The sequence below is a fragment of the Equus przewalskii genome, chromosome 1 (assembly GCF_037783145.1).
Source record: "Equus przewalskii isolate Varuska chromosome 1, EquPr2, whole genome shotgun sequence".
Lineage (NCBI taxonomy): Eukaryota > Metazoa > Chordata > Mammalia > Perissodactyla > Equidae > Equus > Equus przewalskii.
In genome coordinates, this window is record NC_091831.1 from 17,348,484 (window position 1) to 17,376,377 (window position 27,894).

Sequence of the window (27,894 nt, forward strand, 5' to 3'; positions counted from 1 at the left end):
TCAGCAAAAAGAGGAGGACTGGCAGTAGTTAGCTGAGGGCTAATCTTCCTCAAAAAAAAAAAACAAAACAAAAAAAAACAAAGAAAAGAAACGGTGTGTGAAAAGTGAAGGCATAGACTTCCCCACCCTTAGAAAACCACATCCTGCATGACCCAGAACCCCCTGGGGGCGAGGCTGAGCCTGTCAAGTTAAGGTGTGACTACCTTGCACTGGAGAGCTTGGTTCCTGCTTTCTCAGCAGTGGCCCCACCAGCTTCTGCCTCTGGGCTGAGCCAGGCTCCTCCTGGGCTTGAGGCCATCGTGGAATTACGGGGCCAGAGTTCACAGCGACTGCCCCACTTCTTACAGCCTGTGGGGAGTTAACCAGTTCCGATGGAAAGAGTAAAGGTTGCCTCATACCTGTCCCACAGTTCAGGGTGGAGAATGTTTACCGAGCAGAGGTGAGTCAGGACGCCCAGCAGCTGGCAAGGCGACGGACTGGTCCTGCAGCTTGTCACATCCCTTCGGCAGACACAAGGACACTGAGTCCACATGACCACCTTCAAACTTCCCAGCAGGGTGTGTTTCAGTGACACCTGACGTAAATCTGAGAGGCCCCAAGGTGTCTCTGGGTGGCCTCCGTGGGATTTCACAGCAAGGTCCAGCGTGGCCTTATCCCACAGCAAGCTCTGCGATGCCACAGAGAGGTCACTGTTGGCTCTGCTGGGACCTAGTGCAGCTAGTTGGACTTGAGGGATAAGGAAATGAGTGTTGTCAATGCAGTTGCCTCTTACCCAGGGGAAGGGTGTTCCAGAGAGAGGGAGCAGCATCTGCAGAGGCTCAGAGGCAAGGAAAAGCACAGCACACGCAAGAAACAAAAAGTCAGTCGGGCAGGATTGCAGGTGGGAGAGATGATGCTGGAGCAGTGGGGAGGGGCCAGAGCGTGAGGACCTCAAAGGTCACATTTAGGAGCTTGGGCATTATCCTAAGAGTGGTAGGAAGTGATTGTAGCTGGAGTATCATGTGATTGGGTCAGATTGTTGGGAAGAGAATGAATGGGAGTACTCAAATATGTGTCCATCCATGTTCACAGCAGCTCCATTCACAACAGCCAGAAGGTGGAAACAACCCAAGTGTGCATGCATGCATGGATGGATGGATGGAAAAATAAAATACAGTATATACGGATAACGGAATATTATTCAGCCTTAAAAAGGAAGGGATTCTGGCACAGGCTACAGCATGGATGAACCTTGAAAACATTATGCTAGATGGAAGAAGCCAGTCACAAAAGGCCACAAACTGTATGATTCCATTTCAATGAAATATCTAGAATAGGTAAATCCTTATAAACAGAAAGCAGATTGGCAGTTGCCTGGAGTTGTTGGGCAGGGAAAATGGGGAGTAACTGCTTACTGGTCTCAAGTAGGGTGATAAAAATGTTTTGGAACTAGTTAGAGGTAGTGGATGCACAATGTTGTGAATGTCCTAAATGCCATGGAACTGTTCACTTTAAAACAGTTAATTTGGGGCTGGCCTGGTGGTGCAGCGATTAAGTGAGCACATTCTGCTCCTCAGCGGCCCGGGGTTCGCTAGTTCGGATCCCAGGTGCGGACATGGCACCACTCGTCAAGCCATGCTGTGGTAGGCGTCCCATGTATAAAGTAGAGGAAGATGGGCACGGATGTTAGCTCAGGGCCAGTCTTCCTCAGCAAAAAGAAGAGAATTGGCAGCAGTTGGCTCAGGGCTAATCTTCCTTAAAAAATAAAATGGTGAATTTTATGTTATGTGAATTTCACCTCAAATTTTTAAATGAATGGAAAAGGGGTGAGTTTGGAGACAAGGAGGCCAGTTAGGAGACGACTGCAGAACTCTGGACACAAAATAGCGGTGGCACTGGCTGGAGGGAAACCTGAGAATTCGACCCCCTGCATCCTCCCACACACACACACAGTATGGGTGTGAGGAGGAGTTTTCATGGTCTTTCCAATAAAGCTCTAATGGTCAGCCCAAGTATCTGTCAAGACTGCGGTTTGGGCCCCAGGTGAAGCACATTCCCGGGAAAGCTATTGGAGAAGACGGATGTGACCCATCCAAAAGGCAGCGTGAAGTCCAGTGGTCACATCCCAAGACTCAAAGTACAGTGGAGGGTGCTCCCCCGCCTGTCCCCTGCATGTGTCCTTCATCCCTCCCTAGAGCCCCACAGTGCTGCTCTCAAAAGGAGCTGAGGGGTCCCGACAGCATTTCCTGTGGGGTTCCCAAGTTCCGTCTGCTGCATGAGACTGAAATAAACCTGTTGAGTTGGGAGCAATTGGGAAATTTCATTTTAAAACAACGATAATAAAACACCAGAACCATTTCCCAGGTGTTCAGCTATAGGAAGAGAGGCAGGAAGAGACAGAACACAGCCCCTGGATTTGAGGCAGCCACGTTCTCAGAAGGTGTGGATCAAAACAGCTGCCTCCTCAGTCCACATCTGGAACTGTATTCCCCCAAAAGAGTTGGCAAGGCAAAAGGGCTGGGGGCCGGGGGCAGTGTTGATTCCCTTCAGATTTAGTTCAACAGCTGTGGGAAGGAACGTCTACAATAAAACTAGATCCACGAATGTGCCATTTTGAAGAAACATCTGCTTACTCTGGCTTCTCCCTGAAGGCCTGAGTATTTCAGTGTTTTCTGCGGCTGCAAGGGACCCTCACCAGATTGCCTTCAGGTCTCAGCGAGGGCTGCTTGGAAGGCGGAAGGCTTGGACGCGGTCCACACTATGCCTTCAGAGTTGGGCCTTCTGGGAGCAGTTTGCAGTAGGGTTGTTGGTAGATTCAAGATCCACCCAGCAGGCATGCCGTCCTCCTCGGATGGGTGTGTGATCTAGAAAAATGTCCTGCACAGTTAGCACTCTGACATGTGACAGCTCATGAGTCAGTTTGGCTTGATTACCCATATAAAACAGGACTGGTCTCCACACTCTGCCTTCCTCCCTCTGCCTTTCATTCTCTGACTCCGTCACTGGTGAAACGTTGTGGATTTGTTGTAAGTACTGTAATCCTTGCTTTTTGGTTTTTTTTCCCCAATTTTTAAAATTGTGGTAAAATCCGTGTAACATAAACTTTACCATCTTAACCATTTTTAAGCAAACAGTTCAGTGTATTTGAATACATTCGTAATGTTGTGAAACCATCAGCACCATCCGTCTCCATAAGTCTTTATATCCTGTAGAACTGAAACCCTGTACTCATTGAACAGTAACTCCCCATTTCTCTCTCCCCACAGCCCCTGGCAATGACCATTCTACTTTCTGTCTCTATGACTTTGACTTCTCTAAGTATCTCATATAAGTGGAATCATAAAGTATTTAGGGTTTTCTGTGACTGGCTTATTTCTCTTACTATAAAGTCCTCAAGATTCATCCATGTTATAGCATGGACCAGCATTTCCTTCCTTTTTAAGGCTGAATAATATTCCATTGTATGGATATACCACATTGTACTTCTCCATTCTGTGATCTTTGATTTTTTCTAGTTGTTTTTTCTGATTGATTTCATCCGTAGAGATGGTAAATTTGTTCGTTTCCTGTATCTGCTGTAACAGTGGTGGCATAAAACAGCAGAAACCTATTCTCTCACAGTTCTGGAAGCCGGAAGTCCAAAATCAAGATGTTGGCAGGGCCGTGCTCCCTCCAAAAGGCTCTAGGGGAAAACCCTTCCTTGCCTCTCCCAGCTTCTGGTGGCTGCAGCTGCGTAGCCCTGATCTCTGCCTCCACCTTCACACGGCCTTCCTCTCTGCGTCTTCTCTCTCTGTCAAACCTTCCTCTGCCTTTTTCTTAGAAGGACACTTGTCATTGGATTTAGGGCCTACCCAGATCATCCAGGATGATCTCCTCATCTCAAGATTCTTCGCTTAATTACATCTGCAAAGACTCTCTTTCCAGACATTCACAGCTTCCAAAGATTTGACGTGGACATCTCTTTTGGGGAGCCACCATTCAACCCCCTCCAGTAAACCTGGGAACTTAACGTCATCCCAATGAGGGCTGGAGCTCCGGTGTGGTTTTAATTGAACCCTCCGTAAGCATTGGGGGGGGCCGTAAGGCCACTTCTGTGAGTGTGGTTTCACCTGAGATGCCATCGAATGCCTGAGGGAACTTTGAGGAGAAAGGTCACTGGGCAATGATCAAGAAGCTCCAGGCTCAGCTACGTCATGAATTCCCGAGTCATTTTTGACAGGTCCTTCAGCCTCTCTGAGACTATCTTCATTTCACAGGTAAAGGGAGAGGCTTGTAACCTCTGAAACTCCATCCTGCTCTAAAATTGCATCTCCCTCTGCGATTCCTTAGTAGTTGTAAACCCCACCCATCACATCAGCTTGAAGCTGTCGGGGGGAGAGCCTTCTTGTGTTTTACTGAAAAGGGCCCCAGGTGACAGGGAATCAGGAACCTACTCTTGGCCCTTGGAACTCATCCTTGTGACCTTGGGCAACTCTCAACTTCATTGAGCCTCAGTTTTCTTTAAATACAAGCATTAAAAATAAATATGTAAATCCAATACTTGAACCGCTTAACTCCTAAAGTCTCTTTGGCTCTAAGGATCTGAGTTCAGTAATTCTCGTATCTTAGATCTAAGGGGTCAGAACCAGTAGTTTTTTTTTTCTGAAGAGATTTTCTGGAAACTGGCATGTAACACTCAGCATATAGCATACACTCCATTTGTAGCTTTATTTATCATTTGCTGGCTCTCAGTTTTGTTTTTGACAGCGAGATTCTCTTTTTAGAGAGATCGTGCTATAAATGGCACATCTTTAAAAGCTTATGCTAATTATCCTAGAAGCTCCTCAGGAGAGATCTGAAGAGCTTTACAACCTGCCTCCTAATTGAGAAGTCCAGAAGCAAATTAGTGTGAGAGACTGGAGTTTTCCAATAGCCTTCTATCTCCATCTCCACCTCTAAACTCTTCTCTGAAGCAAGCTTACCCCGGCCCCACCCCGACTCCACTCCCTTCTGCTTTAGCAGCCTCATGGTAACAGGAAGCTACATGAGACTTCAGACTTAGGTCACAGATGTCAGCAGATGTAGGGGGGGGGAGCATCCTGTTGGTATGAATTCCCTTCCATCAGTAATGGAAGGTCCTAGGAGATCTCTGACTCCAGCAAACTTCCTTTCCTGGGTGCAGGTTGTTACCTGCCAACTTCATGCAGAAAGAAAACAGCAACAAGATAGTTTTAAAGTGAAAGCAGCACAGAAAAAAACGCGAATGTCAAACTGGAAACAGAAGTCTTGAGGGTAAAGGAAAATGGTTTGTTCCCTCCGTGTTCCCCTGTGTCTTGGGCCAGTCCATGAGCAGGCCAAGGGTGGGCTTGACGTCTCGTAGTCTCTCAGCTCTCTTGCACAACTCCCTTCCCCAGGGGCTCTGTGTTTACTGAGCACTCCACTCATTCCTTCAGGATGAATGCTCTCATCCGTTGGCTCCCTCTGCAGACATTTCCTCCCTAGCAGGCACCTGCCAGACTGCACGCTGGAGCCCTCCTCTTCCTCTTGCATGCTGTTCTCTCAGAGACAAAGGAAACTTGTATCCCTGCCTTCTTACCCCGAGGAGGAAGGCGGGGCTCTGCTTTCTTGCTTGGGTCTCATGGGCTTTCCCTCTCCTTTCTTCCTCACATCTCCACACCAAGGAAATCAATCCTCCTTGTCTTTCCAGAAAGGCTGGTGGCACACGTCTTTATGTGGCGTGGTATTTACCGTGCCTCTTGTGCTCTCCAGGGAGAAATGTGTGATGGTGTGTGCAACTACTTGTATACCACAGGATGTCAGAGAGAGACCCTCCAATGCAGCACATGCCAAATCCTCCGGCCGCTTTAATGCCTTTCCCATCATACCTCGGGGGGTGACACTGTCCAGTCTTTATCTGTTCGCTTGGAAATGATGGACAAAGGACAGGATTTAGACTTGCTTCAGTCTCCCTCCTGCTGAGCTCCTGCGGTGTAGGAAATGGAATCACAATGTGATTCAGCCAAATCCTTTTTCTTGATTCTCTGAAGGATTAAAAATGGGTAGCTTTGTTTTGTTCTACTTTTTGACTAAAACTGCTTTTTCTTAAAGCCCAGGGACAAATATTTACGATGTTCCTGTGAAACTAATTCACTTTATAAATTGGAGGCCCTTGTCCTCTTCCTTCCTTTTGCTGTGGGTATTTTAAGCATGGCATGTTGGAATAGCCGTAAGCAGTGAGTCGGTCTTGTTCTGGCCGGCCTGTTATCTAGTGAGAGGAAACACAGGTTATCCCACGGCACTTGCATAGCTTATAATCTTTTTATGACCATCGAAGATGTAATTTGCAAAGGACAGGCTGAAATGCCAACCTCCCCTTTCTTGTTTTGTGTGTATCATATACATGCAAAGCAAGAGTAATAACCCGTGTTCACGCAGAAAACTAATTGCATTCTTCTCGTTCTCACTGTGCTCAGAGGAATTCATGCCTTCTTACACTCAATTGTGGACTCAAATATTTTTGAGGATCAGGAAAGGGAAAAGAATCGTGTAATCTTAGTAGTATTGGTTGAACTGGTCTGTGTCCTGGTGGACAGTGAACCACCTCAATATCCTGCTTTTGTATGATATTTTTAACATTTGCAAATGATCTCATAAATATTTAATTCTCACAAGAAGCCTGTAGAGTGGTCAAGGCAGTTACTACTGACCTCCATTTAGAGATGAGGCTGCTTAGCGCTGGGGACTCGGGGGCTAATTAGTAACAGAACCACAATTAGAAGCCAGGTCTCTCAGTTCTCAGAAGATAGGAACGCACAGACACACACACACATGCATGCACGCACGCACACTGCTTCATGATCCACCTGGCAGTCATCGTTGAAGAAAATGAGTAATTAGTTCGCCTCCCAAAATAACTTACTGAAGGACCAAAATTTACCATTCCTGGTGAAATGGGGAAAGTCTATCTCATTAGTGGCCTTGTTATATTTATTTTCAGGAGAATAAACATTTGCTGCTTGTTTGGTTTACTTTTTAAAAGTATAAAATGTCACTGCAAGTCAGTGACCCTGCTCATAGAGTCTGTTCTATGCAGGCATATCTCATAGTGTCTTGTCTATGCAGTCATACTTCATAGTTTCTTGTCTCCTTTATTTATCTGTAGGCTCCGCAAGGGCACCTGGCATGACCTTGGGAGAATATTATAGATGGATGATGCTGTCTCAGGTTAGGGAGCACACTTTCTTCACAGAGCTGTAGTTTAGAACTCTTCAGAGCTCAGTGGATAGTCAAGAAGGTCCTGTGCGGGAGGACCAATACGGGTACACCAGTTACCTTTCCTAATTTATATCTATAGCTTAACAATAAACTATAGAAATGGCCTCATTTTGAATATAAGTTAGACAAGATGTGGTATATCCATACAATGGGATATTATTCAGCAATAAAAAGGAATGAAGTACTGATGTGTGCTATAGCATGGATGAGCCTTGAAAATATGCTAAGTGAAAGAAGCCAGTCATAAAAGACCACATGTTGTATGATTCCATTTATATGCAATGTCTAGAATAGGCAAACCCATAGAGATAGAAAGTAAATTAGTGGTTATCAAGGGCTGGGGGAAGGGAGAAATGACAGTTAATGGGCATGGGTTTCTTTTTGGGGTGATAAAAATGTTCTAGAATTAGATAATGGTGAATGATTGCACAACTCTGTGAATATACTAAAAACCACTGAATTTTATACTTTAAAAGGGTGAGTTGTATGGTATGTGGATTATATCTCAATTTAAATATATATATGTACCTACATATGTACATACACATCTGTCTGTCTTTGCAGAGATATACAGGTGATAGAGAGTTGGGATCCTGTTATTGTCAGTTTCCTTGTCTATAAAATGAGAATACTAATTGTGACCTCATAGAGATGCAGGATTATTAAAAAAAAGACATGCAAAACCCCTGGCATAATTAGTCAGGTTGGCTCCCTACCCTCTCTCCCTTTTTCTTCTTTCTTGAAGTCTTTGACAGTTTGACTTATTAGGTAGAAGAACAATGGGGAAAAGACAAGAATGAGGATTTAAGTCAATAAATGTCTTAATGCACGACTGTGTGCCAGGTTCTTTCCCTTTGTGGGCATTTAAACTTTTATTCTCTTGCATGGCGCAGAACCCTGCCCTTGATCATAGAGTGTGACTTGATTAGTATAAAATCTTTCCAGTGCAGGAAAGCAAACTCAAGTTTAACCAGCATATGGTTTATGATGTGTTGGTTGCAACATCTTATTTGTGAAGAATAACCTGGTGCTAATATTTTGTCCTTTCCATCATTTACAGATTGCGAATTGACCCAGTAGGGCGTAAGCACCTTGACACGATACATAATTTGAGGAGAATCTGTCTGATTCACCCAGAGTTATTCAGTTTCTCATACATTAATGAAAAGAGGAAATGTGTTGCCAGGGTAGCAGAAGAGTTTGTTCACAAGGAGTAAAGATTTGATATTTATGAAAAAATCATTCCATTTCCTGTCAGCACAAATAGAAGGGCTTCCTTATCCGGAAATGACATTTTGAAAAGAATTTGTGTTTTGAGTTAAAATGATGGTTTATTTTTCAGTGTTACTTAACTTTAGAGAGTTTAGCCTATTGCTGGTGAAATGTGTGTGTGTGCTGGGAGGAAAGGGGGTGACAGTTGAACCAAGTGGTGGAATATGACTCTTCTAAAGAAATCAACAAGTAGTATTGAGCACATGCTGGTGGCCCAACATTGGGGGTGACAGAAGATAATGTAAGATTTAGGACTTGTAGATAAGATTTAGGACATAGATAAGATGTATATTTCTAAAAGTAATACACCTGTGGAGTGTCCAGGGGACCCCCAGGGCTCATGGGTGCCCAAGGCTATTGCAACAGCTTCAGTCTGAGGGGATTCTCAGTAAGGGTATTGAACTTTAGAAATGACTAGTCTCCAACAGCAGAGAGACAGCCTGTCTAGGCAAGTTACTGCCAAGCACAGTGAAGGGGTGGATCTCCTGGTCTGGACACAGAAGTGATGACCCCTCAGGGTTATCGTTTCAACTCTCCAGGACCTAATACTTCCTGGGCCTCAGAAGGACTCGTGTGTCTGGTTTCTCATGGACCCAGAGCACCAATCCTTTGCCTTCCTGCTGGTCCCCACCTGCCTCCTTTCACGTCATCTTTTACTACGATAAACCTAAAAGGGATGATTATACCCCTTCTTCTAAGTAATCAGTTCCAAGGTGCCTCACCTCCCCTCAGAGGTGACCTTCAATGAATTCCAAGGTAATTTTCCTGACCTTCTCTTGGTGGAGCAGAAGAAGAGTTCAATCTTTAGCAGTGTATCTCAGTACACAAAAGATAACTGGGGACCCACAGTAGTACGAGGGCCAAGGCAGAAGCACATACAGTAAATGCCCCAGGCTTAAGAGAGATTCTTGTCGCTTATTACAGAAGAAGTCAGGTTTGGATCTTGAGGAATGGATAGTGATAGGCATGTGAAAGTGGGAAATTTATCTCCATTTGCTATTCTTATCGAAGTCATGGGTCACCTCTTTCCTACCTTGTTTGAGTCTTTGATTTTAAACATGTGATTTGGTCTTGCCATTTTGTTTAATTGCATACTCATAATGTGCTATTTTCCACTTCAAATCATTTTTGTAAGTAGTCAGTGTATAAATTTTAAAAATTGAAAAAATATTTTCTGTTACAGACTAGCATTATTTTAGTTTAATTTTGAGGTAAACTGGCTTTTGTGAGCTCGCCTGGACCCATTCTCCGTCTGAAAGATTTTTCCTATTAGAAAATGCTTACCATCCACTTGGATCTGCCTACCTGGCCAATGGTGGATGGCAAGAGACCCAAATGGCTCTCTACACCCAGAACCAGCCTTTCTCTTGGAATCTGGATTGTGCCTCTGGTGGACGTTATGACGTCCCTTTGGGTCTCAAGCAATCTTCTCTAGCCTCTGGATTCGTGACAGCTCAGACAAAAAGCGGTGTCTCAAGCTACCTCTGCTCTGTTTTGTCCTAGTTCTTTTGTCCACTTAGCCTCTTTCAGGGAGCATGTGACTTGAGGTTATACGTTGAAAAATGGCACCATCCAAAGGTCACCAGGACAACTTCTACCCTGGGTACAGCTTTCTCTAGGTAAGGATATGAAACTTTCCGCCAGGCCCAGGAGATGATGAATGCTCAGAGGAAATGGGAGCATTTCATCCTCTTGGCCCCAAGCAATACTGCTGCCTGCTGCCCGTCCTACTAGGACAGACTTCCTCCTCTTTTGTTTTCCACCTGAACGTGCTTGCTTCCTGGACCTCACGGCTTCCCACCTTGTTAGGCATGTTATGCCAATTCCAGCAGATGGACCTGCTTAGAATTTGCCAGCTAGTCAGAAGGAGTGACAGTTAGGGCTGGTGCCCATCCTGCCCAGCAGAAACGAACTGGTACAGTAATTCCTCCCCCAAAAGGACATTTTGGAGTAGCCTTGCAAAGGAAAACTGTTTATAAACTATCTATGTTCATGGCCCTGTGGCAAAACTCAAAGCTGCAAGCATCTTGGGAACATAGATAGATAGAATCTGGAATTTTGGAGCTTGAAGTGGTCTTAGGCAAGGTGGGAGGGAAAGAAGCGTGATTACTGGAAAGAACTGATACAGCCAGACACTCCAGGAGGTGATTTCAATAGCTACGCTTGGAGCTGAGTAGTTAGCAAGTTGCCTAAACTCTCTGAGCCTCAGCTGCACAATAATGCTTACCTCTTAAAGGCTTAAATCAGATAGTAAATGAGCCGTCTGGGACAGGCCCTGACATGCAGTGCTTCAAGAATTTTTTTCCATTTCCTTCATTTGTAAATGAAGAAACAGATTTTGTAAAAGCCCAGTATTTTGAATGAGCTCACAACTTCCTGTTTGAATGAAGGAGTCAGGCTCACCCCTATCTATTTACTTTCTGATGTAGTTGTGTGATTATTTCAGATAGACAGGTTAACAATCGTGTGAACAGTCATGTTGATGCTTTGGTTTGAAAATTTCTTAAATCACTTTACTTTAGATAGAGTCATGTGGAGATACATTCTGAGAAATGTGTTCTGGGAAATGCATCGTTATGTGATTTTTTTGTTGTGCAAACATCATAGACTATACTTACACAAATCTAGATGGCATAGCCTACTACACACTAGGCTACATGGTACCAATCGTATGGGACCACTGTCTTATATGCAGTCCAATGTTGACGGAAATGTCATTATGCAGTGAGTGACTGTATTCACATGCATTTATGCCCATAAATTCAATCTACCATTGCTTCAGCAAGTATTTTCTGTTATTTTTTACCAGGCATCTAGCAGTTGCCAAATAAAGATTTGTTGAAAAATTATTATTTTCCCCATTATGAATTTTTGCCATGGTCTTGAACCAAAACCATTAAAGATTCCACATACTCTTTGGGCGTAAATTCTCGCCACCCTGTTAAATACCTGTTCCTTTCACTCACATGTGAAGTGAATGCCCACCTGCCTTTCTCCTGTCTGTTAATGTCTCTCTTATTGCATCCACCTGAGTATGATCTGTGTGAGCATGAACTCTGGAGGATTCATGCTATTCTGTTTCGTTGTTCTGTATAAAGCCCAGCACACTTGCCCAGATGGGGCCTTCATCAGTATTTAAGGTGGTGATGAAGAGGCCTCTTAGCCTCTATGGACTGTAAGAGCTCCTGTATCAGCTCCTTAATATAGCACTGAGTCCCTTTGGAACAGATGTGAACCAACTACCCCTGTGATTAGTAACACCTTTATTTACATACCTTACAATTCTCCCAGGTTAAGTGTGTAATTCAGTGATCTTTAGTAAATTTACAGAGTTGTGCAACCATCATCTCATTCCAATTTTAGAACATTTCCATCACCTCAAGCAGATCCATGTGCCCATCCTTTGGTTCTTTACTTTTCACTTTCTTTCACCAAATCCTGTCCATACGAATGTACAGAGGCAGGAGGACAGGAAAGGCATCTCATAGTGCTCAGCAAGGGCTGCCCAACCAGGCGAGTTTCTTGAACCTCTTGACTCCACATGGTGTTGGTTCTTGGCTCTTTCATTTGGAAACTCACAAATTTGGAAATTTGCTTGGTAAATTTGAAGATGAACCGTCCTCTTTCTCCCCATCCTAGAAGACATAGAGGTGGTTAAATAAATAAAATCTGACAGAGGAGCCGGTATTCCAAATATGGGAGAGTAGGAAGAGGATGAAGTCTGTAGAGCAATGACGCCAGTTGCAACGCTTCGGTCAGTACTTCTAGCTGTGTGACTGGAAGCCTGATTGAGTTTCCCTATTTCCTTTATGAGGAGGACTCCTTCACTTCTCTGACAGATAGTTGACTGCCTGCTAATATCCCAAACATAAGTTCTGAGGTCACAGAGGTCAAAGGTACAGCCCCTAACTGCCTCAGTTTTACAGTCCAAGGCTGGGTTCCTAAAACTGCCATACATAAGAATTGCCTGGATATCTTGTTTAAAGTATGGCTTCCGAGGCCTCACCCAGGGATTCTACTTCAGGGGGTCCATGCTGGAGCCTGGAGATCTGCGTGTTAACACACCACCCTACTCTGGGTGATTGCGGTAGGGGTGGGAGGCCGCAAATCACACTGGAGAAACTGGCCCTGCAAGGGTGTGGTGAAGGCACATTCACAGAGGCTTTGACGCCTCAGAAGAAAAACACACCAGAAATGAAGTTAACCCTCTGTAATTATTATAATGTGCAATCCAGTGGCTTCCTCTTCCTTTTAGAAGCACTGCTTTGTTGCTAAAAACCTTAACATTTCTTCAACAATGTTTGGGATTGCTTCCAAACCAGCTTAGAGAGATTCCACACACGCACAAAGGGTCTTTTATTAGCTGATCTTTATGGGCAAATAATCTCCATGAAAAATTTCCCTAAATCACTTTAGTCTTGTTAAAAATGACAAGAGTTGTAACAGAATCTTGCCCTAGTCCTATGAAAGGAGAATATAAAAAGGTGCTGTGCTCTCACAGTAGAAGGTTTCTGACTCCTTCTCTCTCTTCACATGTATGAGAGCCTGTGGCTTCTCCTTCTGTCGCTGGTTCACCTGGGATTTCTGCAGGCCGGTTTAGTTGACAATGAGGACATGTGTGTAAAGTGCCTGGAATGTAGGTATCTAATAATTTTTTGCTGCAATAAAAGAGCACAATACGAGCTGTACCAAAAATATGAATCAAGGAAGCTTGATAAGCAAAGTCTTTTTTGGGTCACATTTCCATGAAAAAATCTGAATGTGAAAATTCTGAAATACAAAAATTCTGAATAACAAATAGAAATCAAAATCCAGTTGCACTCCGTTTTATTGCACTTACATAAAGGATTCCATAATGTGTGCCTCAAAAGCAGTCACTTGGGAGGGAAGGCTGCCAGCTATTTGATAGCTGTGCTCAGTGGTACACCTTCCCATCATCTCAAATCCATGGAAGAAACTTAAAAAGCATAAGACTCTGCTTTCACTGCAAGCCTCTGCCTCAGGGACGATTACTGTCAGATTTATGATGCAGACAGTTGTGAGTCAATGCAAAGAAATGGTACATTCCCCACCTGCCTTGAAAAAAAAGAAAACCTACTCCCCTCCTTTTTTAGAAACATGGACTGGCCCGTAGTGGTTGGTGGTGTGTTTAACTAGTAAGTGCAGCGGGGAGAGGGCGGCGTGGGATCGCCTGCCCCGCTCTGCTCCTTTTTTGGGTGTGTGTCTCTCGAGATGCACGTTTCCTTTGCCTAGAGCTGCAGAAGAGGAGCCCGCTTATAAACAGGGGAGGGCAGGGAGCCCCAGTCTGGCGAGCTGAGGTCGGGCTTTTACAAGCCTCTTCCCCGTGTTCTGAGTTTGAAACCCGGAGGAGTTCCCTGCTCAGCACAGCCAAGGAACGGAAGACAAGGAGCCCTGGCATAAGGTAAAGCAGACATTGCACGAGGTGTCCTGTGCTCTGCAGGGCAGACTGAAACCCCTGGCTTCCGTGGCGCCGTCGGCGACCCCAAGCCTCCTGCAGATGTGGTCTGCTGGATGCTGGCGACAGAGGCCACTTGCATTGGCCTGAAATACGTTTTAGTTAAACTTTTGTTTTTCTTATGATGCAAGATGAACTACGGAGCTTGTTTCATTGATACAGGACTGGAGTAAAGAGCAGGAAAGGCAGATTATTTTACTGAGAGTTAGAGTTTATTGACCTTTTAAAGAATATTTGTGTTTTTTTCAGGCTACTGCCCCCCAAATTGAGAGTGTGGTTTCCAGATTTGTTTTGTTTTGTCTGTGGTTTGTAGAACTCTGTGGAATTTGTGTTTGAGATGAAAGGACTTTGGAGGCATATTTAGAGCGTTTGGTGGTAAAAGTGGTGCAGGGAATTGAGAAGATTATCTGCTACTATTAATGTGTGGCCTTTTTTTTTTAAGACGTTCTCCATGAATGGAAATGAGGAAGCAAACGTTCAGCGTTATTCATATTTCGTTACAGCTACAGGTTGAAAGAGCTTGATAATTGCCTCTTTTGCCATCCCTGGGCAGGAAATGAAAGAAATCTAGAGATTCTTGTCTTTCTCATGAAAATAGTTTTTCTAAAAACCTAGTTATTAAACCATACTCTAAAGTTTATTTTTTAGAAAAAAGTTCTGAAGTGTTCTGTGCTAGTGTTAAAGAAGGAATGAGACCAGAAAAGTCATCCAAATTTGAAAGAAATAGATTTATGATATGGGAAAGTTTAAAAAAAAAAAGTGCATCTAGCCAAAAAAGCAGCAGGAGTGTGGTCGCTCTAGCAGTCTCCTCTCTCACTTAACTAGGATTGAGGATTTAAGAGAAAATTGAGTGTGTTTTCTCTGAGACAGTCTCATGAGGAATGTTAAGAGGATGTGAAGTTATTTAGATTATCCAAACAGGTTCTGACAAGTAAGTGAAAAATAACTGATTAAAATATAATTGTTGCCATTCTATAATGGATCAAAAGGCTTGTTGGGTCTCGATGTACTTACAGAATAGGTGAATTTGCCATGGCTCATTGGTATAAATTACTTTTGAGAAGCCTTTTTAAGACTAAGTGTGCGGCCCTACCAAGCCTCTCATTAGAGCGCTTGGAATACATGTTTTGACCAAAAGTTTTCAAGTGGGTTTTTCAGGCGTTTTCATGTGTCAGTGAGTTTAGCCCATGCATCAGTGGCTTAGCCAGCTGGTTCAGGGAATAGCATATCATGACAGCAGAGGTCTGTAGGGTTTGCCCTCCAACTAAATAATAGCTAATTTAAAAGGACGGAAAGTCAGAAGTACTCAGTACTGGCTTCCTAACTCTGTGGAGGGACAGCCGTGACTTTGCCTCCTGTAGACTGGGGTTTCTCAGCCTCAGCACCATGTGGGGGACTGTCCTGTGGGATATTTAGCAACATCCCTGGCCTGTACCCACCAGATGACAGTAGCTTTCCTTCCCTAGTTATGACAAACCAAATGTCTCTAGACACTGCCAAATGTTCCCTGCGAGGGAAAATCACCACTGCTGTAGGAGAAACCACTGCTGTAGAGAAACCACTTTTGAGGCCTACTGCTGCTGAGGAGGGACCAGGAAGAGAGGGCTGTGAAGGAGGCCGGATCCCAAGGGAGGGTGGCTCAGTCAGGGGAGCAGTGACAGGACAAATATTTTGCCTTGATCATTTTGGGTTTTATTCTTTTTTTTTTAATTGTATTGATTTTTGTTTGCTCTTTACAGCTTTTAAAAAAGTTGTTTTATTGAGGTTATATTGGCTTATAACATTGTATAAGTTTCAGGCATATATTCTGTTTAGTTTTTGTTTGAAATCACATGCTGGGGTGTTCAGGGGTGGGTGCATTAACTCTGTTCTGGATGCACATTCTTCTGCTCCTGGCCTCTCCCCTCGTGGTCCCTTGTGGGCCTTATTTGATACAGTGCGTTGGTTGCATGGTAATCAAACTTCTCTTAAGTTGAATCCTATCTTAAGTGCATTCCAGGAATGTACTATTTTTAAAAAGAGGAATCTCAAAGAATAGCCCATTTTATAAAGCAAATAATTACCCATAACTTATCAGGTCTGCAAATATAGGTTTTTTGATATGTGGGCTTTGAGTAAATCTGGGCACACCTAGTTCTTTTTTTCTTCTGGAACCTGCAGCTGAGTGCATCATAGATTCAATAAGATAAAAAGTGTACTAACCAGGGATTTGACCCAAAGGCCAGGCATTCCCAGCCGCCTTGTTTTTAAGAAAATTATCCAGTCAAAAGAAAGAACTTGTAGGTCATACGGGAGAAACACATCTCGTTTACTGTACGTGTCCTGGTTTGAAGCCTTAGAGGGTTGGCAGTGGCTGCTGGTAAATCAGAATGCTACTGCTCAAAAGAGCCCCCATTTCCTGAGCCAGCTATCAGGACAGGGTGTCCAGATGAGGCAGACAACTTAAAATGGGAACTTATCTTGGAATACGCAGGATGTAAGGAAAGGTAAAGAAGCAAAAGATGGTCTTAATGCTGTAACTCAGAGACTGACCCCGTCTGCATTTTTCTGAGCGGAGCCCCTGGTATGAGTCTGTGTGAACAAGAATGAGTCTAACCAGTACCTTAAGCTGCAGACGCTTAAATAAGGCCTTGGGGGAAGGAGGCCCTAATGAAAGAGGAAGCAAACCCTGCTGCTTTTCTTGTTCACCAAACCCAGAATGTTTTTGGCAAATATGACTCTGTCCCTTCCTCAGCATTGCTGGCTCCCATTGAGGTCGTTTTTTGCTCATAAACATTAGATGAAGCAGACATGTTTGCTTACACTTAAGACTGCTTTTATCTTTCTCTACTGCTAAATAATCGTTCTGTTAGTCTGGGTTCTCTGCAGCTGGCTGCCTGCATCCGTGCTTATATCCGTATACCTTGTCCAAATAAACATACTTGAAAAGAGAGAGAAATGTGTTTTGCAAAGTTTAGGACATCCTCTAACAGAGTTTAAGCCCAGCTTTCTGCTTTGTTTTGGCAGCTTGTTTAGGATGCAAAGTGTATCTGGTTCTGGCAACAGATTAAAGAAGGTGTTGGTTCTTATATGACAAAGTCGAGGGCCTAGGGACTTGCGGGGGCGTTGGGGGGGGAGGGCTGGGAGGTGGGGGAGGGTAGATTTCCAGTCTTCCTTTGTATTTTTTTAAAGAGTTTCAAAGCATAAGGAAAAAAATGTGCTTGACTGGGTTTTTTGTGTTGAGTTTAAACCTCAGAAATGTAAAAACCTTGTCTTGGCTTACACAGCCCTCCCCCGACCTGGTCACCTACATCTCTCCCCCTCTTTCACTCCAGCCCCACCGGCCTTCTCTCTGTCCCTCAAGCACTCACTCTTTCCATGTGGGGGTCTTTGCACTTGCTGTTTCCCCTGCCTGGAACATTCTTCCCCCATCATTCAACCCGCCTGTTGTTCCTTGGAGACACCTCCCCTGATCACCTCGCTGAAGGTGCCTCCACCTACCCAGGCCCCAGGTCATCTTCTATCCCCTGGCCCTGTTTTATTTCTTCATGGCACCTTTCCCCCCACGATCTGAAATTCTTCTGTTTGTATACATGTCTATTGTCTGTCATCCGATGCTAGAATGTAAACTTCCTGACAGGTGCTATCGTATCTCCAGGACCTAAAACATTATCTGACAGAAGGGCGGTGCTCAATAAATGGATGTGTGGATGGATAAATGAATGGATGAATGGGAAGGGAAGGAGAGGGAAAGCAAGGGTGGGCCGCCTGCTTAGTAAACTCCTCCTCTCTAAGTCAAACTAAGTGCTCCTCTTCTGTGATGCCTCCCTGAATCCCCAGCACTGTAGGCTTGGACAGTTTTCTCCCCACACCCACCTCACTTGGTGCATTACACCAACAGACTCATCCTGTTGTAGTCACTTGCTTACGCCTCAGCCACACCTCTGCTGGGGAAGCTTCCTGAGGGCGGGAGCATCTAATAAAGGGTGATTATGGTTGTACTTGTTGTTAGTCTTACCTCCACAGCACTTTATAAACCTCTCTCTTTGTTTTGCAAACTGAGGCTCAGAGCAGCTGCCCAAAGGCACACAGATGATTACTGTCAGGGCCAGGATTGGAATCCAAGACATCTGACTTCAACGCCCATTTTCTGTGGTCTTTTTCTGCTCCTCATCAGGTATCTGGTACCTGACTCACAGGCCCGCCACAGACTTTTGCCAAATGAGTGAAACCTAAGATCTCACCTTCTCCCTCTCTTCTTTATTATTTGAGCTTATAAATATTATTTACAATATCTATAATATTATATAAATATTATAAATATGAGTTTATCTCTAAGGACAACTAGCTGCTGTGTCTTAAGTCACCTTTTTTCACTGACACGGCTTAATTGATTGCTTCAACTCTCGTATTTCTTATGTAAGCCACTCTATTAGTAAAAGGTTCAGCTGCTGTTGACTCACGGTCTGTGCTTTAACCCAAGCGGCCCTAGGAATCAGTTTTTCTTTCTTCAGCTCCCAGCATTACATTGATTTTTCTTAGAACACATAAACCTTACACTGAGAACAACACCATAGCAGCCGGAGGTAGAAATTTCGAGTGGGAAAGACTTGGAAAAATCTTTAAAATTTTGAAAGTGTCAGCATTTCTTCTGTGTTTTTGACATAACCCGGTGGTTCTAATCAGCTGCCTCTCCTTGACACCAGGCTTTGTGAGTTTGGTTGGCCCCAGGATGTCCCATTGCTGAAGCAGAAAGCCAAGATCAGAAGCCTTTGCTGCCATCTAAATGTAATTCTCTGAGCCTGTTCTAAGATGAGAAAACTGCTGTCTTTACATAAAGTCGAGGTGGAAATGGTTGACTGTTCTCGTGCAGAGGTTCCCGCACCTGTGCTGTGCCCTCTGCAGTGGAGTCTTTGGGTGGGAGCTGAGCAGCCTGTGCTGGCCTGTCAGGTGCAGGTCTCTCATTGTCTGACATCTTGAATTTTCCAGCACAAGACAAGTCCTGATGACAACAGGGCAGAGTTTGTAGCCTTGTCAGGCTGGTCTGTCAAAGCTTTTCTGGGCACATAACCAAGTTTCACCCAGCTTTAGGGCCAACCCAGCTGGTTCCCATTTTCCTCAGTGGAAGGGATGATAAGCAAGAAGGTGCTGCCTACACGCTATTTATGAATGTGAGAGAACTCAAAAGGCCTTCCAGCATTGAGGTAGCACTGCCGAGAAGTGCTCAGTTGTGGCTTCTGTGAGGAATCTGTGAGTGAGACCCAAAGTGTCATCTGGCTTCTCTGTCCATCACAAAGATCACAGCCACTTATTGTCCCTTTGACCATGCCTGAGCAAGGTTGGAAGGACTCTGACTTTTTAACACAGCTTCTCCAAGGGCATTGTGGCCTTGCATGGACTCACTAATAAACATGTCTCGTGATTTACAATGTAACTGCTGTGCATTGAGAGTATTGGAAAGGAATGTATGGCTGATTAATAGTTCTCTCATGCCACTTCTAGCCCAGAGCCATTTGTTAATTGGTGCCTTGTCTAATCTGAACTCACAACCACATGGGCTGCGAGTCGTTGGCTGGTTCCCAGATCTGGCCTTGCACCAACCAGAAACAACTCTTTTCTACCTGTTTATATGTATTAAAGTAATTGCTGCTCTAGACTCCTTGAAATATCATGGCAGAAAAGTTTCATAGATTTAATCTAGTCTGACCATCTTAAAGTTGAGGACACTGAGACCCAGAAAACACAAGAAGGCACAGTCCATTGGTGAGAGAGCCAAAAGTAGACCTCAGAGCAGTTCAGTGCTCCACCCCTCCCAACCCCCCAGGCTGCCGCCTTCAGCTACTTCTCTGCTCATTGTCCAAAAAAAACAAAACCCAGGTATCTCCAAAAGGCCTTTGGAATCGTAAAGCCGTTACGTGGAAGCAAGGTGCTAGGGAATTGAGTGGATTTCTCTGTAGGCATTCAGTGGATATTTGAGAAGTTTTTGCTCAAACCTTTTTTTTCATACTCTCTCTGTTTTGGAACACCTTCCCTTTCCCAGGCCATTAGAGCCTTTCTTCTCATCCTAAAAACTCCTGAGTTCCTGCCTGCCTCCTGGAAGATTGCTGATAATTGCCCAGAGGTCCCTTCCCAAAGTCCAAGCAGACAACTTCTAAAAGTTTTCTGGGGCTGGCCCCGTGGCCGTGTAGTTAAGTTCGCACACTCCGCTGCAGGCGGCCCAGTGTTTCGTCGGTTCGAATCCTGGGCGTGGACATGGCACTGCTCATCAAACCACGCTGAGGCAGCGTCCCACATGCCACAACTGGAAGGACCCACAACGAAGAATATACAACTATGTACCAGGGGGCTTTGGGGAGAAAAAGGAAAAAAAATAAAATCTTTAGAAGTTTCCTTTACCAAGTAATATGTGCTCACTGTAAATAAATATGTGAATAAACAACTAAATGCACAGTATAGAAACATTCAAGGTCGAAGGCAGCAAACTCTTTCTGTAAGGGGCCAAATAATAAATATTTCCAGCATCATGGATCAAACTGTCTCTGTCTCAGCGACTCAGCTCTGCTATTGGAGGGCCAGAGCAGATGGATAGATGCAAATGAATGGACATGGCTGTGTTCCAATAAAGCTTTATTTACAAAGGCAGATTGCGGGCCAGATTTGGCCCATGGGCTGCAGTTTGCCAACCCTGGTAGAAGGTAAAAGTAAACATCCTCCATTCACTCCTCAACCCCACTCCGCAGAAGTGGTTATTGTGAGAGTCCAGTCTATATTCTCCCTGGCATCCATAGAAATGTTTGTAAACATGGAGTTTAGTCACATAAATTTTGTCATCCAGAATGTGGTGTTCTGTATCTTGCTTTTCTCCTGTTTCTTATGCACAGATACATGTGGGAGGGTATATATTCTTTTTTATACAAACAAGACCATATTGTACATATTGTTCTACAGTTTCCCTTTCTTCACTTGGCAGTGACTCAGTGTCGGTGCTTTTAGATTTATGACTTTTTTTTTAATGGCCACATCATGGCCTCGTTCTTTACCTTCCACCAAGAAATCATGCCAAATACAAAAGAATAACTATGTATGTAAGTAATTGCTGGCTGATGTCAAAGATGATGTCTCGTTTGCTTCCCATTGCCCTGTATGTCTTGGTGGCACTCCATGTTAGCCTTCCAAAGGGGGGATTGCTTCAGCCTAGCTTGCTCCCAGCCCAGCGCTATGGACATGTGGTGAGTTAATAAATGGTTTTGCATGGCAACGAAGGATTCAGAGCAAATTTTAAGGTTAACCTTGTGTTTGAAGAGATTTCTGTGAAAATTCCAGGTTTTCCGTAATGCTGTGGCATGTGGGTTGTGGTAAGCAGGGTAGACCCACACCACACGCTGTGCCCACCCTTTAAAGTCTGTGCTTTCAGAGATGCCCTCTGTTAGTTTCACGGGGCTGCTGTGACAAAGTACCACAAACTCGGTGGCTTAAGACAACTGAAGTTTATTTCCTCGTAGTTCTGGGGCCAGACTTCTGAAGTCAAAGTTTCAGTGGGGCTGGCTCCTCCTGGAGGCTCTGATGGGGAACCTGTCTCCTACCTCTGTCCTCACTTCTGGTGGTTACTGGCAGTCCTGGGCCTTCCTTGGCTTGTGGACGCATCACTCCGATCTTTACCTCCATCTTTACACGGCCCTCCTCTCTGTCTGTGGATCTGTTTCCCTTGTCTCTTCTTAAAAGGACATGTCATTGGATTTAAGGAACACCCTAATCCAGGATGACCTCCTCTCAAGATCCTTAATTACATCTGCAAAGACCCTTATTCCAGACAAAGGTACATTCTTTGGTTCTAGATGGGCATATCTTGTGGGGGCCACAATTCAATTCAGTCCATTGTCCTCTGTCTGAAAATCAGAGTGTTCTTCCTTCTGAGGCTTTTCCTCCTGTTTGTGAGGAAAGGAGCAAGAGCCTCCTTCTTGTCATAATCCACAGCCCTGCTCTTTGAGGAGAACCTTGGAAATCCCAGGAATGGCATCTGCTATAGTCATTTGCAAGTCTAAGATATCAGTTGCAGAGAAGCAGCAGCCAGAACTGCAAGACTTCTAGGAATTTTCTTACCAAGTTCAGCAAAGAAAGAGGCTAATGAGAAAAGTGTTTGCATATCTGATACTTTAATTGAAAAGGAAGCAGAAGGAAAACTTTCTTTGGTAGTCCCCAGGAGTTTTTCCTTCCGTTGGTGCCAGTGAATAGCAGCCTTTCCCTGAAATGAACCAGCACTGATTGTTGAGTTTTGAGGTTTCACTGAATCCAGTGTGAGGCTCGGATAGGCAACACCATCTATTTGTATAATTTCTCAGGAGAAAGTTGTATTAATGCAAAAATAAAGGACTGAGGCTGAGTATGTGATCTGTTTTTAATAGCTTGTGACTGAGTTTGTGACCTGTTTTTAATAGTTTGAGGAAGCAGCTCTTATTTATGTTGCACAAGACACTTGGATACAAAAAATGTTCTAATTTTTTAAATTGAGGAATGAGGCCCGCCCACTTCAGATTCTGAGACAGCACCCTTGGTCACAAGTGACAGAATCTCACCTCACACCAGCTGCGTTAGTGTCCTTGGGCTGCCGTAACAAAGTCCTACAAAGTGAGTGGCTTTAAAATAGGAGACATTTATTCTCTCACAGTTCTGGAGGCTAGAGGTCTGAACTCAGGGTGTGGGCAGGGCCGGGCTCTCTCAGAGCCTTCTGGGGAAGGATCCTTCTTCCCTTTTCCAATTTCCAGAGACTCCAGGCAGTCCTTGGCTTGTGGCAGTGTCACGCCCATCTCTGCCTCCTTGTCACTTGGCATTCTCTTCTTGTCTGTCTCCCTTTCCTTATCTTATGAGGACGTCAGTCATCCTGGATTAAGGACGTACCTACTCCAGTGTCTCCCCATTTTAACTAATTACATCTGCAACAATCCTATTTCCAAATAAGGTCACACCCTGAGGTGCTGGGAGTTGGAGCTTCAACGTATCTTTTTAGGGGACACAGTTCAACCCATAACACCAGCTGAAGCAGACAGGGACTGACATCACCAAGCTGCTGCAGGGGACAGGAGTGACTGAAGCCAGGGCCTCAGATGCCATCAGCCTGCTCTCAGCTCTGTTGGCCTGTCTCTGTGTGGCACTCGTGCTCACAAACCCGCTCTCCCTGCCTGAGAAGGACAGCTGCAGCAGATCAGAGCTTCTCAACCTCAGCAGAAAAGGCTCTTCTCTCCTCTGCTCACATTAGGAAGTCCTGGGGAAGAGCCCATTGCAATGCGTTCACCTGTCCAGCCTGGACCATTCGCTGTGGCTAGAGGCAGGTCGTGGAGAGAATGGCAGCTCCCATGTCTGGAGCTGGGGGAGGATGAGGCTCCCCAAAAGAGCGTGGTATCCTTGACATGGTCTCTGGGGGATCTGTGAGCTTGGTGTAGCCACTGCCACACGTTACTTTTAAATGACCCTTGTCTTGACTTGTTATTTGTCTTGACTTGCTGTTCATGTGATCTAGGGCCTGGGTTTGTTCTTTTCCATCCGCTGCACATTTACCTGGACTAACCCACTTTCAGGTTCTGAGCGATGTCCTCAGGCGTGTTATTAGAGTTTTGATTTGTCTGAAAGGTCGGTGTATTTGCATTCAGGCAGAAAGCGCATAGAGATTAGTAATTTAATCTTTAATCCCCAAGGACGCCTTGATGGTAGATATCAACGACAGGTGCTTTTTGCCTCTTATTTTAGTTTTCAAACTAAAGCTTTGAAATGGGATCACACTAGTGTAGAAGCAGTTTTAAACTCTGCTAAAGGGCCTGAAGGAAGCCTGTTTCCTGTACTTTGAATGCCTTTTTGTGTGCTTTTTCATGCGCTCACTGCTGGAAAAAGTGCTGTTCCATTTCAACTATGAAAATTAATTCAAGGGAATGACTGCATATATTATCAAAACAGCTCACAACTCAGAGTGCTCATTCCACTTCTTAATTGTGCTTGCCTCTAGCTAATATTGGAACATAACTTTAGGGGCCAGCCCTGTGGCCAAGTGGTTAAGTTCACACGCTCCGCTGCGGCGGCCCAGGGTTTCGCCAGTTCGAATCGTGGGTGGGGATATGGCACTGCTCGTCAGGTCACGTTGAAGTGGCGTCCCACATGCCACAGCTAGAGGGACCTGCAACTAAGATATACAACTTTGTACTGGGGGGATTGGAAGAGATAAAGCAGGAAAAAAAAAAAAAGGACTGGCCACAGTTGTTAGCTCAGGTGCCAATCTTTAAAAAAAAAAAAAAGGAAAAATAACTTTATTCTCTGGGTCCACTGTGAGCAGCCTAGAGAAAGCCACCTGAGATAACTAATCTGTAGATAATCCAAGAAGAGATGCCCATTCAGCTTAAAGGTAGACATAGTGACTCCTTGAGTATAATCACTTGAGAGATGGCATCATTTCAAAACTTTTCAGGCTTGTGATGACATTTTTAAGAGTCTCTCTGTCTTGGAAATTTGTAATAGGACCCAAACTTGGCACATCTCAGTAGCTAAGTAGACTCTGCCAGGGCACTAATCCTTGCTGTCTCTTGGTGAAGGATCTATTTCTCAGTAGCATTGAATTCATCACCCTTCATGAAAAAATTGATTGCTTATATCTATGAGCTCTGGAAAAGATAGGAAGTGCTAAGAACCCATTTAGCGGTTCTTTCATTCCTGGTTAATGAGAGACACCCTTTGCTCTCACCAGCCACCAGAATTAGTGAGGGACTTTAAATTCACATTGACTCTAAGCACATTAGTGCTATAGGCTGAGTTGGACTTTTATTGTTGGTTATTTGCTAAGGTCAGGAAGGGGTGAACTGAAGCATGTTGACCTGATGGAATTGCTGTGATGTGGTGTAAACCAGCTCAGGATAAATTGAGTGTGAAATCATTACTGTCGGATATTGCCTGCGTGTGTGTGATAATTATTTTTGCTTGATTTAAGAGGTGGTAGAATATTGGCTGTTACTGAAATAAAGCTAATTTCTTCCTGTTCTGAGCCATTATATTGCATGGTAGGGACATTTTTCTCCGAAGATAGCTGCTTTTCTGCAATGAAGAACCAATATCCTTCTCTCTTCTCTTTCTATCCCCTCTTTTTGTTTTCTAAATTCATCACATTTATCATTTAAATGTGCAAGAGATAAGACATGAACTTTCACCTGAGCATTGTACATGGAAATTATATGGAAAAGTAACTTTAGGTAAAGAAATGTCTGGTTTTCTGGGGTTGCTGGGGAAAGGGAGGGTGCATGGAGTAGTACAGATGGATATCTTCTGACTATAATGTAAGTAATAGGGAAAAAATTCTTGAGTTTTGGTACATAGAGTAATGAAAGGGAGATTCTGTTCTCTTTCTAATCTTGATTTACAGGTCCTTTTTCCATGAAGTCTTCTCTGACCCCTTGAATCATAATTAACCACTGTCCCTTCTTCTTGATGCAAAGGCCGAGTGTTTCATTCAATGGATGTTTACTGAAAACTTACTATTTGAACAAATTGAGGATGCAAAGATGAATAAGGCTCCTGCCTAAAGGCTTTTGGCCTCATGCAGACAGGCTTCTGGCCCCTATAGGATGCAGCATGACGTTAGTATATACAAGATATTCAGCAAGTGTGCTTTGCATTGGGTTGTAACACATTTTCTTTCCCCAGATCATTAATTCTGGCCCTCTTTACGCACAGGAGAAAACAGCATTTTGTTCAGCCTCCTGCCTATTTAATAGACTCATTACTTTTGGAATAAGTATCCCCTCCACCCATGATTCATGCGAGTCATCTTGTGCTCATCATGGCTGGCCTGCAGCAAGGAAGTGTGAGCAGCTTTACTGTCTTAATTGGACAGAAGGCAACTGACTTGTCTTGGATGGGGATTGCCTGGACCAGGCTTTCTGCTCCAGAAAGATGCTGAGAGAGCATCTGTCCACCTGAGATAGTTTATTGATAACTGTGTTCAAGTTTGAGACAGTGGCAGAGGGAGAACTGCTTGGTCCAGCAGGAGAGGAAGGCCCTTAAACTTTATAATGCTCCAAACAGCCGGAAGGGAATATTGTACAATATAGACAGTTGGTTTTTCTGCTGAGAGTCGGGAGTATTTTCTGGACGTGACCTGTTTGTTGCATACTGAAAGAACTAGAATTACCCTTTGCCAGGAAATGCATGAAGAGAAAAATTTCAAGAAATGAGACTATTTTAGAAAGAGGTGAGGGAGGTGTAAAAATAATTTTTGAAGGAAAACATAGCTTAGAATAGAATAAAATCCTAATGTGGCTTCACCGATATAGCTCACTCTCAAAAATTTATTCTGCCTTATTTCTGCAGCATTATAATTTTTCTCAGCACTATACTTCCATAGCATATTTTTGGTCTACTAGTTTGTATAATTCTTTATACAAGAATTTAACATTTTGTGCTTGTACTATGCTAGCTGAGTGTATAATTACAGTTATAATATACAATTATAAAAGACACAGTGCCTGCCTTAATGGAACTTAAAAGTTAGTGGGAGTCATAAGACACATAAATATCTACAGCTCAAGGCATTGCATGAGTGGAATAAATAAATGCTGTAAGAGTGCAGAGGAGCGAGGAATCACGTCCGGCTGAGATTGATAAGAAAAGTTCCCTAGAGAAGGCAGCATTTGAGCCAAGCTTGGAGCATTGATATTTTATTATGCAAAATGGACTGTTTTTACCAAAGATACCTAATATGTGCTTAATACCTGTTGGACTCTGGAAATACAAAAATGGCTAAGACAACGTCCTTGCTTCTGAGAAGTTACGTCTAGTGAGAAAACCTGTTAAGCAACCAGCAGTTATAATATAGTTTATTGCATTAGATTAATGGTGCCTACTTTATATCAATGTATCTAAAGTGTATAGTCAAGAAATAGATGCAGAACGAAGGGAATGCGTAAGTCTGGAGAGCTGGCGAAGGCTCGTTGTAGTCTAGAAGTTCTCAACCTGGGCTGCCCCTGGGGATCACTTGGGGAGCTTTATAAAGGTGCTGAGGCCCAAGCCCTTCCCCAGACCTGCTCCACCCTCTCTCAAGGGGGCCCTATAATTTTTTAAAGCTGCACAAGTAGGTCGAGAGCAGATTGTGGAGGTTGTTGAAGGCCAGGGTTAGGAAGTTCAGCTTTTGTCAGTAGGCAATGGGCTGACATTAAAGACTTATCCAGAGAGCATTGGGATCCATGTGGTAGTTAATGAAAACTAACCTGGGCTTTCAGTGTCCTCAGCTCAGTAAAGGGCCTCTGAGGCAGGCTGCTGAGCAGTGGGGAGAGAGGACTGACCAAGGGGCACCACCAGCATTTCTTAGCAGAGCGGCTACTTTACGTGGGAAGCTGGGCTTTTCCTGTCTGTCTGTCTGTCATCAGAGGAGCTGGCTTTGACGAAGTTCGGTGGGCTTCGCTAAGGAGTACCTGAATGCCTTTACCTTAGAACTCAGGCCGGTTTGCTGCCCTGAGGCAAAATTCAGGCTTGACGTCAGCTCTGGTGGCCGACTCTAACACTCTGAAGGTACAGAGCTACATGACTGCACAAAATGGAACTCAGAGTTCACAAAATCAGGTGTATATGGCTTGGCTGTCATCTGGGTCCCAGTGTCCAGCCATGGCAGGGTCAGAAGTTCCCCTCTGACAGGTCCCCCTTTTGCCTGACTGTGACTGGTGGGAGGTGTGGCAGGTGCAGCTGGCAGGGCGCCCACTGCAGAGCCCTCCCCACTTCTCCTGACTCCAGTCCCTGAGGCCTGCACTTCCAGAGGAATCCAGAGGACCCAGGGCAGGGGTCTGGAATGTGAATTCATGTATCTGTTTCTTTGTAGGGTACAGAAATGCTTTGGTTGTCACCCAAAGGCAAGAGCCTTGCCTTAATTGGGCTCTGATTTGGGATATTGCCAAACCTGGGAGTCCTGA

General features: G+C 44.3%; 1 protein-coding gene across 11 annotated transcripts in view; it reads left to right on the top strand.

The window, feature by feature from the left end:
• Positions 1-27,894, top strand: part of ABLIM1 (actin binding LIM protein 1) — a 291,309-nt gene that overhangs the window by 200,413 nt on the left and 63,002 nt on the right. Inside the window, exon 1 of one of the 11 annotated variants that reach the window (XM_070632166.1) lies at positions 13,638-13,927. The exons of the other annotated variants lie outside the window; for them this stretch is intronic. The gene's annotated coding sequence lies outside the window, so the exon portion shown is untranslated. Of the gene's footprint in view, positions 1-13,637; positions 13,928-27,894 lie in introns of those variants that run through there. 11 annotated transcript variants of the gene reach the window in all.